The sequence below is a fragment of the Acinonyx jubatus genome, chromosome A1, assembly GCF_027475565.1.
Source record: "Acinonyx jubatus isolate Ajub_Pintada_27869175 chromosome A1, VMU_Ajub_asm_v1.0, whole genome shotgun sequence".
NCBI lineage: Eukaryota > Metazoa > Chordata > Mammalia > Carnivora > Felidae > Acinonyx > Acinonyx jubatus.
In genome coordinates this window covers 127,412,376-127,425,547 of record NC_069380.1, presented here as the reverse complement: position 1 = coordinate 127,425,547, position 13,172 = coordinate 127,412,376, and the positions used below count along the sequence as shown (strand labels likewise).

Below are 13,172 nucleotides of genomic sequence, written 5' to 3'. Positions count from 1 at the left end.
ATTAGTATTAATATTAATAACAAGTATTACTTATTAGTATTACTAATATTAATATTAGTGTTAGTCATATTAGTATTATTAGCATTGTTCCTCTGAGACTATTGTGTGTGCAGTTGGGATAAAACAAATAAATTCTTATGGGATATTCTAATTCCATCATCGCTTACGTCCTTGAGAAGTAAAATTCATAGTGTGGAAGAAAGGAGACACAAATATAACACAGAAGAGGGTAAGGGAAACTCCTATAGTCAGGAATATGCATTAAACATAACAGTATGAAAGCAGTATCCCAAGAGAGATTTTATTATTAAATAAATACATATTTTTTCTGGCTCCCCTGAAAAGCCTAGAAACATTGACCAATCCCCCAGATTGTGGTCTTGATAAACTACTTCCTACTGAAGGAAACCAGAGCTTTTTGGAAAAATGGCTGATGCGAGCTATGATATTGTGATTTATAATGAGAAATATATATTTGGTTTTTGGCCCTGTTTCTAGCACAGAGCTTCTTTTTGTTTTGTTTTGTTTTTAAAAAATTTTTTTAACTTGTTTTATTATTTAAAATTTATATTCAAATTAGTTAGCATATAAGTGCAACAATGATTTCAGAAGTAGATTCCTTAATGACCCTTACCCAATTAGCCCCCCCCCACAATCCCTCCAGTAACCCTCAGTTTGTTCTCCATATTTATGAGTCTCTTCTGTTTTGTCCCCCTCCCTGTTTCTATATTATTTTTGTTTCCCTTCCCTTAGGTTCATCTCTTTTGTCTCTTAAAGTCCTCATATGAGTGAAGTCATGTGATATTTGTCTTTCTCTGACTAATTTCACTTAGCATAATACCCTCCAGTTCCATCCACATAGTTGCAAATGGCAAGATTTCATTCTTTTTGATTGCCGAGTAGTAGTCCATTGTATATATATACCACATCTTCTTTATCCATTCATCCATCGATGGACGTTTGGGCTCTTTCCATACTTTGGCTATTTTTTTTAGCTATTGTTGATAGTGCTGCTATAAATATGGGGGTGCATGTGTCCCTTCGAAACAGCATACCTGTATCCCTTGGATAAATGCCTAGTAGAGCAATTGCTGGGTCATAGGGTAGTTCTATTTTTAGTTTTTAGAGGAACCTCCCTACTGTTTTCCAGAGTGGCTGCACCAGCTTGCATTTCCATCCAGCACAGAGCTTCCAAAACCCTTGGAATCTCCTAAGTGGTAAGAGATAAAGGTGACTTTTATTATGTTATTGAAGTAACTTTTAGTCTTATCCCTCAACTTCTAGAGAGGGGAGAAAGGCTGGAGGTTAGGCTGATTGCCAATGGCCAGTAATTTAATCATCCAAGCCTATACAATGAAGCCTTCATAAAAATCCAAAAGGACAAAGTTTGGAGAACTTCTGGGTTTGTGAACGAACATGTGAGAGAGGTGTGCTTGCAAAGACCATGGACGTTCCCCACTCTTTCCTCATACCTTGTCCAATGTATCTCTCCACTTAGCTGTTGATTTGTATGCTTCAGCATCTGTACTAATAAATCAGAAATCTGGTAGCAAATGCATTTCCTGAGTTCTGTGAGCTACTCTTGCAAACTAAATGAACCCATGCAAGTGGTCATGGGAACCTCTGGTTTATGGCCAGTTGATCAGAAGATGGGCTTGCACTGCTTTGTATTCTGTGTCTCCTCCTCTCTCTGCCCCTCCCATGCTCATGCTGTCTCTCAATAATAAATAAACATTAAAAAATTTTTTTCTTAAATAAAAAAAAGAAGCTGGTCTTGCAATTGGCATCAAAGGGGGGGGAGCAGTCTTGTGGGACTGAACCCTTAGTCAGTGGGATCTGATGCCATCGCTGGGCAGATAGTGTCACAGTTGAGGTGAATCATAGGACACCCATCTGGTGTTCAGAGGCCCGCTTGTTCGTGTGGGGAAACCCACCCCCCACTCACATTGGAAATGGGTGATCGGAACACTTTACCAAATCTGGGGCAAGAAATGTTTAAGATGAACCTGGCACATCCTGTCATACCAAAGTAAGAAAGCTAACAAATCACTAGGGTCACGTCTAAAGGACTCGGGATACAACTTAAAGAGGCTCCTACTGCCAAAAATGGGACATTTTGAGCTTCAATAAGTATAAGAATTCGAGTGGATTAAAACCTATCAAACATATAAATTCATTTGCTTATAATGTTTAGAAAAATTTTCTCCTCTAGAGGATGATAGGGAACCAATTCATTATCTTGAAAACTGATAAATTAAGGAAAATCATTTACCTTGCCTTTCCTACGTAAACTGTACTATTGAGTTACCAAATAGTAGATAAAAAGAAGCATCTCTTTATAAAATAATTCCAGAGAGTAAAATGAAAATGGCTGAAGTAGAATATCACCAATTTGTAACCCTATGGTTTGAAATATCTAGACAATGACAACATTACAAAAGAGAGATGAGAAAACCACATGCAATCTTACTAAAGGGATCTAACCTGAGTTTGGTCAAGTGTCTGGACCCAATTTACTAGAAATACAATAGAAAAAGAACATGATAAATGGCATGAAGAAAATCTAGACTGCTAAAGACACTACAGGTCAAAATTGCCGAGGTCCTTTAAATTGTGAGGAAATGCAAAAACATATCAATATATTCATGTGAAAAGCTTGGAAGCAACCAAGATGTCCTTCGATGGGGGAATGAATAAACTGTGGTACATCTAGACAATGGAATATTACTTACCACTAGAAACAAATGAGCTATCAAGCCATGAAAAGACATGAATGAAACTTAAGTGGATATTACCAGGTGAAAGAAGCCAGTCTGCAAAGGCTAGATCAACCGGATAGCCACACAGACAAAAAGTGAATCTTGACTTCTACCTTACATCATGAACACATCAATTCCACGTAGATTGCAAGTCTATGATTCTAACAATACGATATTCGAGGAAAGGCCAAACTATGGCCAGAAACAAACAAACAAACAAACAAACAAACAAACAACTCAGTGGTATTTGGGTCCACCCAGGAAAGCAGAAAAAAATCAAAAATCAAAAATCAGTGGTTGCCAGGAGGGAGATCAATAGGTGGAACCCAGAGGGCTTTTAGGGAAGTGAAACTGTTCTGTATAAGACCATAATGCTGTATGTTTGTCATTATATGCTTTTGCCAACCCGTACAATGTATAACGCCAAGAGCAAGCCCTAATATAAACTATGGGCTTTGGGTCATTACAATGTGCCAATGTGGTAGGTTCAGTGATTGTACCAAATGTACCACTCTGGTGGGGGATGCTGATGGTAGGAGAGTCTGTGCATGTCGGGGACCAGAAGGTATATGGATGGGAACTCTGTACTTTCTACTCCACTTTGTTGTGAATCTAAAATGGCTCTAAATAATAAATTCTATAAAAGTGATTTAAAAACTAAAAAAAATTTCAGACAAGCATAAACTAGAGTCTAAAGATGGACACCTAGGTGATAACATCATAAATACTGGTTACTAGAAATATAGTCTGTAGAGTGGTTACTTTTAGAGGTAAGTACAGGGGAGTGACAGGGTTACAGAAGCACATGGTAAGTCTTCAGAGTCTATTTCTTGATATGCATTATGATTAGAAGGATATTGACGTTAGAATAATTGCCTAAATGATGAGATGGAATGAGACAAGCAAACAATTAAACACACCAGTCTGGAGTTCTAGGTCTTGATTTGGAAGTCAAATAGATGATATTTACATTTACAGGGATGAATAAGGTCACCTAGGAAATGGCTGGACTTTTAAAAACCAGCAGCTCCAGTATACAGCCATGGGGAGTGTCAACATTAGGATGTGAAGCAGAGAAATCAGAAAATACAATGACAGGTACTTGATAAATGTGGTGTCAGGAAGCTTGTGACTCCTTTACATCTTCTCAGCTCCAGTGTTTATGCCAGTCACTGTTGCAATGACAAGTCCCACAGAGGCTTTGAAGGCTTCATGTGGGTACAGCCAGATAGCGTCTGCATGAGGTGGGAACCCGGTACCTCTCTCCTCCTTCCCTGGAGCTTCTCTGGCCCGTGGAGTGGAAACCTACTTGGCACTTAGTGGGGACTGGAAAGATAACATATGTGGGGTCTCACCCATGAGCTGGAGGGGATGGGATCTGAAAGACACATGCTTCCTCTTTTGTCTCCCAGACAAACAGTTCTGAGGCATATTTTATAAGACTCTTCAAGGTCTTGTAAGTCAAGGTCTTCTGTGGCACTTAGTGGGGACTGGAAAGATAACATATGTGGGGTCTCACCCATGAGCTGGAGGGGATGGGATCTGAAAGACACATGCTTCCTCTTTTGTCTCCCAGACAAACAGTTCTGAGGCATATTTTATAAGACTCTTCAAGGTCTTGTAAGTCAAGGTCTTCTAAATCCAGCACCAGCTGCATCAGTCACCTATAACCATGGCCAAGCCCAGAACACAACCGTGTCGGCTTTCTCTCCTTCTCTGTGATCTATATGTTAGCTCCCTGGAATCTTTTCCCCAAACAAATGAGTGCATGGAAGTTTTTGTCTCAGGCCCTGCTTTTGTACTGAATGGTGCCAAAAAGTTAAGGGTACACAGGATGTGACAGATGGGATTCAGAGGAACCCTTATAAGAGCAGCATCAGCAAACTGACTGGACAGAAGCTTGGTGAGGGGAGGCTGGAGACAAGAAGAGATGTGGAAGTGGAGACAGTGAAGTGAAGATGCCTTCTCAAGGGTTCCGAACTGTGGACCCTTGACTTCTCAGCAGCATTCAACACAATTGAGACTCTCCAATCTGAAATACATCACATTTGCCAGTGACTACGGAGAAATGGGCCAATAGCTAGAGTGACAGGTAAGGTCAGGGAAAGGCTTTTTAAAACCAGGAGAGAGCAGACCATGGGGATGATGAGAATGCCCAGAAGAGAGGGAAAGAGAGGGGAAAACTGGGAATGAGAGGGAGGAGGACCTCCCAGGTGTCAGGCTGGCCTTTGGCTGGAACAGGTAGCCTTCACTCATGGGAGTGTAGGGAAAGACAGGTTTGGAGGTAGAGAAGCTGGATGCTTTTGATGGTGAGGAAATGATCGAACTTATGTCTGGTTGCTTCAGTTTTCTCAATGAATTATAATGTCAGGTCAGAGGCTGAAAGAAAGCAGTAGAGGGTGTAGCAACTTTGAGGAAAAGGGAGAAGTGAAATAATTTTGGAAACTAAGAGCACAAATATATTAGGCAAATGATTGCTGAACTGTACTGGGTGTCCATGTATTTATTTAACTGAAAAGAATGCTAACTCATTTCTATTCCATTTGGGGAGCAGTGGGCCCAGGCTGTATCTGGGTACTGTTTATTTCTAGAAACTTTCTATTACCAACATGATGCAGTTGGAAAGATTACTAGGAAGAAGACCAAGATGGAAAGCCAGCTTCTCCAGATAAAAGTAAGGTGGAAGGTAAAGAAAGGAGGGTGGCCAGTTGAAGGACAAATGTTCAAAGGAGCATGGCACCTAAGGGGAGCATTAATTTGGGTCCCCCAACTGGCTCAATGTTGTCAATATCTATCAAAAAACTTCTGCTGCCAAAGCACAGATGATTTTACAGGAACAGTACACTTTGGAATACATATTTTCCTCCAAACAATACATACAGAATGGTATTGCTTCCCGTATTTTCCCCTTAGAAAAATAAAAGTTGTATGAATTTATTACAGAGGTGGAGGTGAGACTTATTAAATAGCTGTTGGCTTCCCAAACCATAAGCCTAAATAGGGAAGTTAGTAAGTACCACACTGAGCAGTGACATCATTGTTTCCTTAGTTACCCAATGTGGAGGCAGAAATGAATAAGCTAGATATAAATGCAATATCTAATAGGGTGGGAGTGTTAGAACTTTTTATGGCCATGAGGTTGCTTAGCCTTGTAACTCAAAATATGGTCACTCAAACGTAACCAAAAAATGTCATGGGGCTGGTCAACTCCGTGCTTATAGCACTGGCAAAACATGTTCTATATTCATTTACTTTGGTGGCAGCTAAATGTAGTTGGTTCTTTGGCTACACCTAAAATCCTGAATTAGGACTTGTGGATATATCAACACAAAAACATACAGACACTTTGTAGTTTACACAGAGCTAGTAGATAACAAGTATCTAGTAAATATCACAAGATTTAAAAACATGTATGTGCTTATTTACATAATACACAAGGTTCATTCCTTTTCCTGAAATGATACATACTCATGTAGACACTGAAACACAGAAACAAACCTGTTACTGCCTTGATATGAAACTCAGCTTCACTTTTCCTTTCTGCATATTGTACTAACAACCAAATTGTTTTTGTTTGTTTGTTTTTGTTTTTTTTAATTCATTTTTGAAAGAGAGCACAAGCCAGAGAGAGACAGAGAGAGGAAGATACAGAATCTGAAGCAGGCTCCAGGCTCTGAGCTGTCAGTACAGAGCCCTATGTGGGGCTCAAACACGTGAACCACGAGATCATGATCTGAGTGTAAGTTGGACAATCAACTGACTGAGCCACCCAGGAGCCCCTCGTTTTTTTTTGTTGTTGTTTTTTTAAGGTGATGTCTTTGACAGTCACATTAATTCCTTTTTGGAGCAACCATAACAGGTAAGCTAGAATGGTTACTCCCATTTTAGGGTTGGCAAAACTATAGAAAGGCTAAAGTTCTGTGCTCAACTTGCACAGTTTCAGATTGGATGTGTGATCAGTGGCCAAAGAAGACTTCTGAACTGTGCTGTGCCTCATCCTCAGGTCTAGGATCTGGAGGGCTGTAGTTCAGTGCCAAGCTTGATACATAGTAACTAGAAGACAAAACACAGTCTATGACTAATACACACAGAACCAAAAATTCAGCCTAGGCAACTAATAAACATGCCTGAACAAAAGTACATTTTCCATCAGAAGGGAATAACAGGATTTTTTTTTTCAGTTTTGCAGAAATCCTCATTTTTCACAGTACTTAATAATGTCACATCATGTGGACAATAACTTCTCTAGTTTTCAGTTTATCAAATAATATGTTTTCAATTATTTTTATGGAATTTTCCCTTTTAATCAGCACAAGAGCTAAGCCTTTTATTTATTTATTTTTAAAAATTTTTAATAGTTATTTATTTTTGAAAGAGAGAGAGACAGAGCATGAGCAGGGGAGGAGCAGAGAGAGGGAGACACAGCATCTGAAGCAGGCTCCAGGCTCCAGGCTCCGAGCCGTCAGCACAGAGTCCAACGTGGGACTCAAACTCACGGACTGTGAGATCACGACCCAAGCCAAAGTAAGAGGCATTTATCGACAGAGCCACAGGTGCCCCTAAGGTGTCTTTTTAGCTCATGACTCCCAAATAAAAGTTTAATCTCTTTTCAGAACTTTAGGGCTACACACATAACAATCTTATAAAAATCCTTGCAGATGAACAGCACATACTTTTTAAAGCTTTTACTCTCTTCCTCCCTCCCTTCCTTCTCTCTCTCTCTTTCTTTCCTGTCATGTGGAAAATGGCAAAGGAATTGGCTGAAAGCCAACTGGTTGAAATAATAAATCCACCGATATGGTTAAGTTTTAGGCAAACTATCTTCAAGTATTACTTTCTAGTATTTTCTACTATATATCTCTTATATTTTTAATTAGCTATGATAATCCTTTTTTAATTTTAATTTTTACCAAAGTTACAGACTTTATTAACAATTTAAACAGTTGGGGAGCCTGGGTGTCTCAGTCAGTTAGGTGACTGACTTTAGCTCGGGTCATGATTTCATGGTTTGTGAGTTCAAGCTTCATGCTGGGTCTGTGCTGACAGCTCAGAGCCTGGAGCCTACTTCAGACTCTGTCTCTCTCTCTCTCTCTCTCTCTCTCTCTCTCTGCCTCTCCCCTGTTCACATTCTGTCTCTCTAAAATAAATAAACATTAAAAAAATTAAAAAAAAACCCAATTCAAACAAACAGCTCTAAAAACCTTGTTATAAATACCAATTTGATTTCTCATTCCCAACCCACTACCACACCTCCAGTCAACCATTTTGAACTCTTGCAGCAGATTCTTATTTAGTTTCTTAGTTCCAGAGAATCTGATCATTTTGTGACTTTTTCATTTTAGGCATTATGTATTAATTTCCCAATACAGAAGATGAAGATTTAGTTATCTTTTACTTCTGGCTTTTATTTTCCCACAAACACACACTTTTAATCCTCAAGTTTAACTGATGATGAATGGATAAAGAAATTGTGGTTTATATACACAATGGAATACTACGTGGCAATGAGAAAGAATGAAATATGGCCCTTTGTAGCAACATGGATGGAGCTGGAGAGTGTGACGCTAAGTGAAATAAGCCATACAGAGAAAGACAGACACCATATGGTTTCACTCTTATGTGGATCCTGAGAAACTTAACAGAAGACCATGGAGGAGGGGAAGGAGAAAAAAAAAAAACCAAAGAGGTTAGAGTGGGAGAGAGCCAAAGCATAGGAGACTCTTAAAAACTGAGAACAAACTGAGGGCTGATGGGGGGGGGGGGAGGGAGGGGCGGGTGGGTGATGGGTATTGAGGAGGGCACCGTTTTGGGATGAGCACTGGGTGTTGTATGGAAACCAATTTGACAATAAATTTCATATATTGAAAAAAAAATCCTCAAGTTTAGCCTGCCACAATTTCAGTTAGATCGCTGTTCAGTACTTAAATATTATCCCCCTCTGTGTCACATAATATACTATGATTTTATTTTCTTTCCTACGTAATTTTCTTTTTTAAATTAAATCCGAGGTACACAGAATAGGATTCATTATGATTCATGACACACATGTCACTGGGTTATGCATGGTCTTTTTTTGTTTAGTTATTTAATTAGCTGTTTTTAACGTGATTAGCTCCCTTGAATGACACCTGAGACAAAAGCTAGAGGTGTGAGAAGAACCTGTAACTAACAATGTTCTCCCCACCCACAACCAATTCATCTTTTGGTCTCTCTTTATCTGAATGAACCATAGTCCTAATCTTGGGTTGGTCACTTCCTTATTTTCATTTTTATACAACTTTGTTGCATCTACATGTATTCCTACATAAAGGGATATACAGAGAGAATAGATAAAAGTATCTCTTGGGAGTTAATTTTAGAGGTAAACTTTGTAATTAGGACCAACCCTTTCAGGAAAAGCAAGTTGAAATACTTGAGGAACACACACACACACACACACACACACACACACACACACACACACACCACACTTTAAATTATCAGAGAGATAACAAAACAGCAAAGATCATGTGAATTCCTGATCAGGGAGAAGAAACCCAGGGAGGAAAGCCAGAAATTTGAGGCTGTATTCCCCTTAGTCATCTGCTGATTTTGGGAGAGGTGACTGAATAGCTGAGCAAAGCTGCTAGTAGACTCATAAGGCCAACGGGACAAAACTGGAGTTCAGTGCTTGCCAAGGAGGAGGATGTATCTCCCAGGTTTTAGATTGAGATGACTTAAAGCTAACTTCATAGGGGTAAAGAGTGGACTAGAAATAGACCAGCCCCTACAGAGAATGAAGCTCAGGTGAAATTTTCTCAATCGTTTAAGGGATTAAGGTGATCTCATATTGCCAATGCCCTTGGCAGTCTTCTGGAAAAAAAACTCAAATCTTCACTAGAGTAAAATGACTTCATCTTAGACCTCAAAGTATCTGTATAAGCTTTCATTTAAAATGCCTGGCATTCAATCAAAGATAACCACGTGTATGACAACATCATAAAAAAACAAGAAAAACAATAGACACAAGAGGATCAAGATAAGGGAGTTACCAGATGTAGATATTAAAATAATTATGCTTAATATGTTCAAAGAAATAAAAGATAAGATGGAGAATTCTGGTAAACAAATAAAGCTATAATAAAGAATAAAAATATTGTAAAACTTAAGAACAGTAATTTATATTAAGATCCCAGTGAACAGGGGTCTACAGATTAAACACAGCTGAAAAGAGAATTAGTGAATTGGAAGAAAACTCAGATAAAAACATCTTAAATGAAACAAGGAAAAGAAAAATGAGTATTTTTTCTGCTCTTTCTTATAGATTTTTTTTCTGTAAGAAATATAGAGAACACAAAAGGGGAGAAGGAAAATGGATAGAAATAATATTTGATAATTATTTGAATTTTTCTAAAAATGATACCAAGCCTCCATTTCCCTCCCCCCCACACACCTAGACACATCACAGTGTAACTACTAAACACCAAGGACAAAGAGCAAGGGAAAAATGAAAGAATGTCTTTAAAAGAATATCCAGTAAAACAAGAGCAATGGAAGCTGGAAGACAGTGAAACAATACTTTTAAAGTGCAAAAAGAAAATAAGTCCCAATCTAGAATTTTATTCCCCAAAAAAGTAATGATCAAAAAAAGTAAAATAAACACATTTTCAGACAAAAACTAAGAGGGTTAAAGTATGTTCATCAAGAAGAAGGAAAATTATTTCAGGAAAATTCAGAAATGTAGAGAGTCATGAAGAGCAAAAGCCCAGATAAATATGTAGGTAAACCAAGTTAACCCTCATTGCAGAAAACAACAGTAACAATGTTTTGTGGGATAAAAACAGAAAATTAAAACACATGACAACAATGGTAAATAAGCAAGAAGGGTGATAAATGGGATTTAAGAGTGCTAAAATCTTTGAATTGTCCAGGAAAACATAAAAGTACTAATTTGTTGAGGATATAAGCTATAATCTCTAGGATAACCATGACAAGAGAAGTAAATGAATATATGACTATAAATAAACAGATTTTTTTAATTTAAATTTTATATAAAGTACATTGTGATGTATATAACATTTGAAATTTACTTCTTTCACTTATGATGAAATCTTATGATAGAGTTTCATTCATACACTTATTTGTTTTGACTGCTGTAAATTATCATCCAGTCTCATGGACACGCAGCTTTTGGGTTGTTTCCAGGCTTTTGCTTAACAGTGCTGTGATGAAACTTCTGGTACATTTCTCTTATTTTATATGTTTTAAACTTTCCACCTAAAAGAAGATTGCTGGGTATGTTTTTGTTTGTTTGTTTGTTTCTCCCCCAACTTTGGAAGGTGATGCCAAAGTATTTTTATTTTTTATTTTTATTTCTTTAATGTTTATTTAATTTTGAGAGAGAGAGAGAGAGGGAGACAGAGTGTGAGCAGGAGAGGATGAGAGAGAGAGGGAGACACAGAATCTGAAGCAGGCTCCAGGCTCTGAGGTGTCAGCACAGAGCCCAATGTGGGGCTCAAACCCACGAAATGTGAGATCATGACCTGAGCTGAAGTCGGACATTCAATCGAATGAGCCACCCAGGCGCCCCGCATTTTTATTTTTTAATCTCACGAGCAACACGAAAAAGATTTTATGATTCTACATCTTACCCATCATTTGGTATTATCAGTCTTTTAAATTTTTGCCAAAGAAATGGCTGTATCATTGTGGTCTTGATTGGCATCTTCCTGTTCACTAATAATGCTGACCATTTCTTTGCATTTATTGGCCATATGTAATTTCCTCTTCTGTGAAATACTTCTTCAGATTTCCTGTCTATTTTGTATTGGGTTATTTGTCATCTTTTTTAGAAGTTCATTATATAGTCTTGGTATTATTTGTCATTTATGTGTATTATTAATATCTCCTCCAGATTCTGCCTTTTCATTTGCTTATGATGAGTACAAATTCTTAATCTTAATGCGCCCTGCACTTTTAGTTTTCTCTGAATTTAACAATGGTCCTTTTATACATTTGCTCACTTGGAGATGTTTCTAATTTAATTCAAATCCTTCCCAAAGTGTACAAGTTTTTTCTTGAGATATCCAAATGAGGTAATCCATCAATTTCGACTTCCTGAAGAAATCCTTCCAGGAATGCTATGGCATGTTCCATCCCGGACATGTTGCTTTCTAAGTACCAATGGCACTTTGATGTCTCCAACCAATCCATCCTACAGACTCTCCTTTGTTTCTTAGATCCTAGGTCTTACTCTTCCATCACTTCCTTGTTTTAGTGGAGCATACCCCCCTATAGCTTCCCGGGAAGGGGTGCTTTAAAGATGTTTATTCTGCCCTCACAGTTTTGGATGGGAATGGAAGTGAAATTGGAAATGATTTTCAAACTTCAAACTCAGAAGTTTGAAGACAAGGTCATTGATTTACAGCTTCTATTATATTTTGAGGAGTTTGGGGCCATTCTTATGTTTGATTCTGGTATGGAACCTCTCTTCCCCATCCCTCTGGAGATTACAGGATTTTCTCTTTTTCCCCAGTGCTTTGAAATGTCATGCTAGGATACATGTGGGTCTATTTTAGACCACTGTGCTGGGTTCTGAGAAATTTTCTTGAATTCCTTTCTATAATTTCTCCCCCTCCATTTTCTCTGTGTCCTCTTTCTGGAAACCCTATTATTTAGGTATTGAATATTCTGGATTGGTTGTCTTATTTTCTTATTTTTTCTCTCCTACTTTCTGTATCTTTGTCTCTTTATTGTACTCTCTGACACATTTCCTAAATTCTACCTTCTGTATTGATCTTCTACTTCATGCAAACTTCCTGCGTATCTGCTATCTTAATTTCCAAATGCTTGTTTCTTTGTTCTCTGAATTTTTTTTAACCTAATACCTTGTCCTTCTATGAATATAACAACTTCTCTTATTTTCTCAACCTTTCACTCATAGCAGAGCCTTTCCTTGTCCTTTTGGTATTCCCTGGCTGTTTGCTCAAACCAAAACCTGTCCACCAGAAAGCAGATTAGAAACTCTGCAAATGTATGTGTAGCTTGCTTACTGTAGTCTTCCTTATGGGGCAATCTGGCTGGGCCTATTCCTTGTGAGATTCTCAATGTCAAGATCTTAGTTCTAGTCCTTGGGGACTTCCTGATGTCAGGATCTTAGTTCTTTTCTCTCCCCCAGAGAAGATTTCTATTTTTCTGCCAGCTGCATGTTGGTTGACAGCCAGCAGTCTGGGAGCTGAGAAGGTCAAGGGAAGTTGCTGTGCAAAGTGGGAAAGGAATAAAAGAATAATTGCTTCATTAACACGCTGTCAGAGAAGCCTTAACCCCATATTCACCCTTGCTTTCCAGAGATACCTGTGTCTTGGGGGATCTTGCAATGTAAATTAAGTTTCTGTTCAGCTTTCCTTACTGCCAGTTTAGGATTGCTTTCTCTAG

At 38.3% G+C, this 13,172-nt stretch overlaps 1 long non-coding RNA gene across 10 annotated transcripts in view; it reads right to left on the bottom strand.

Annotated features, from left to right (window-relative positions):
- Positions 1-13,172, bottom strand: part of LOC106976390 (uncharacterized) — a 108,853-nt gene that overhangs the window by 68,140 nt on the left and 27,541 nt on the right. The window lies entirely within an intron of this gene.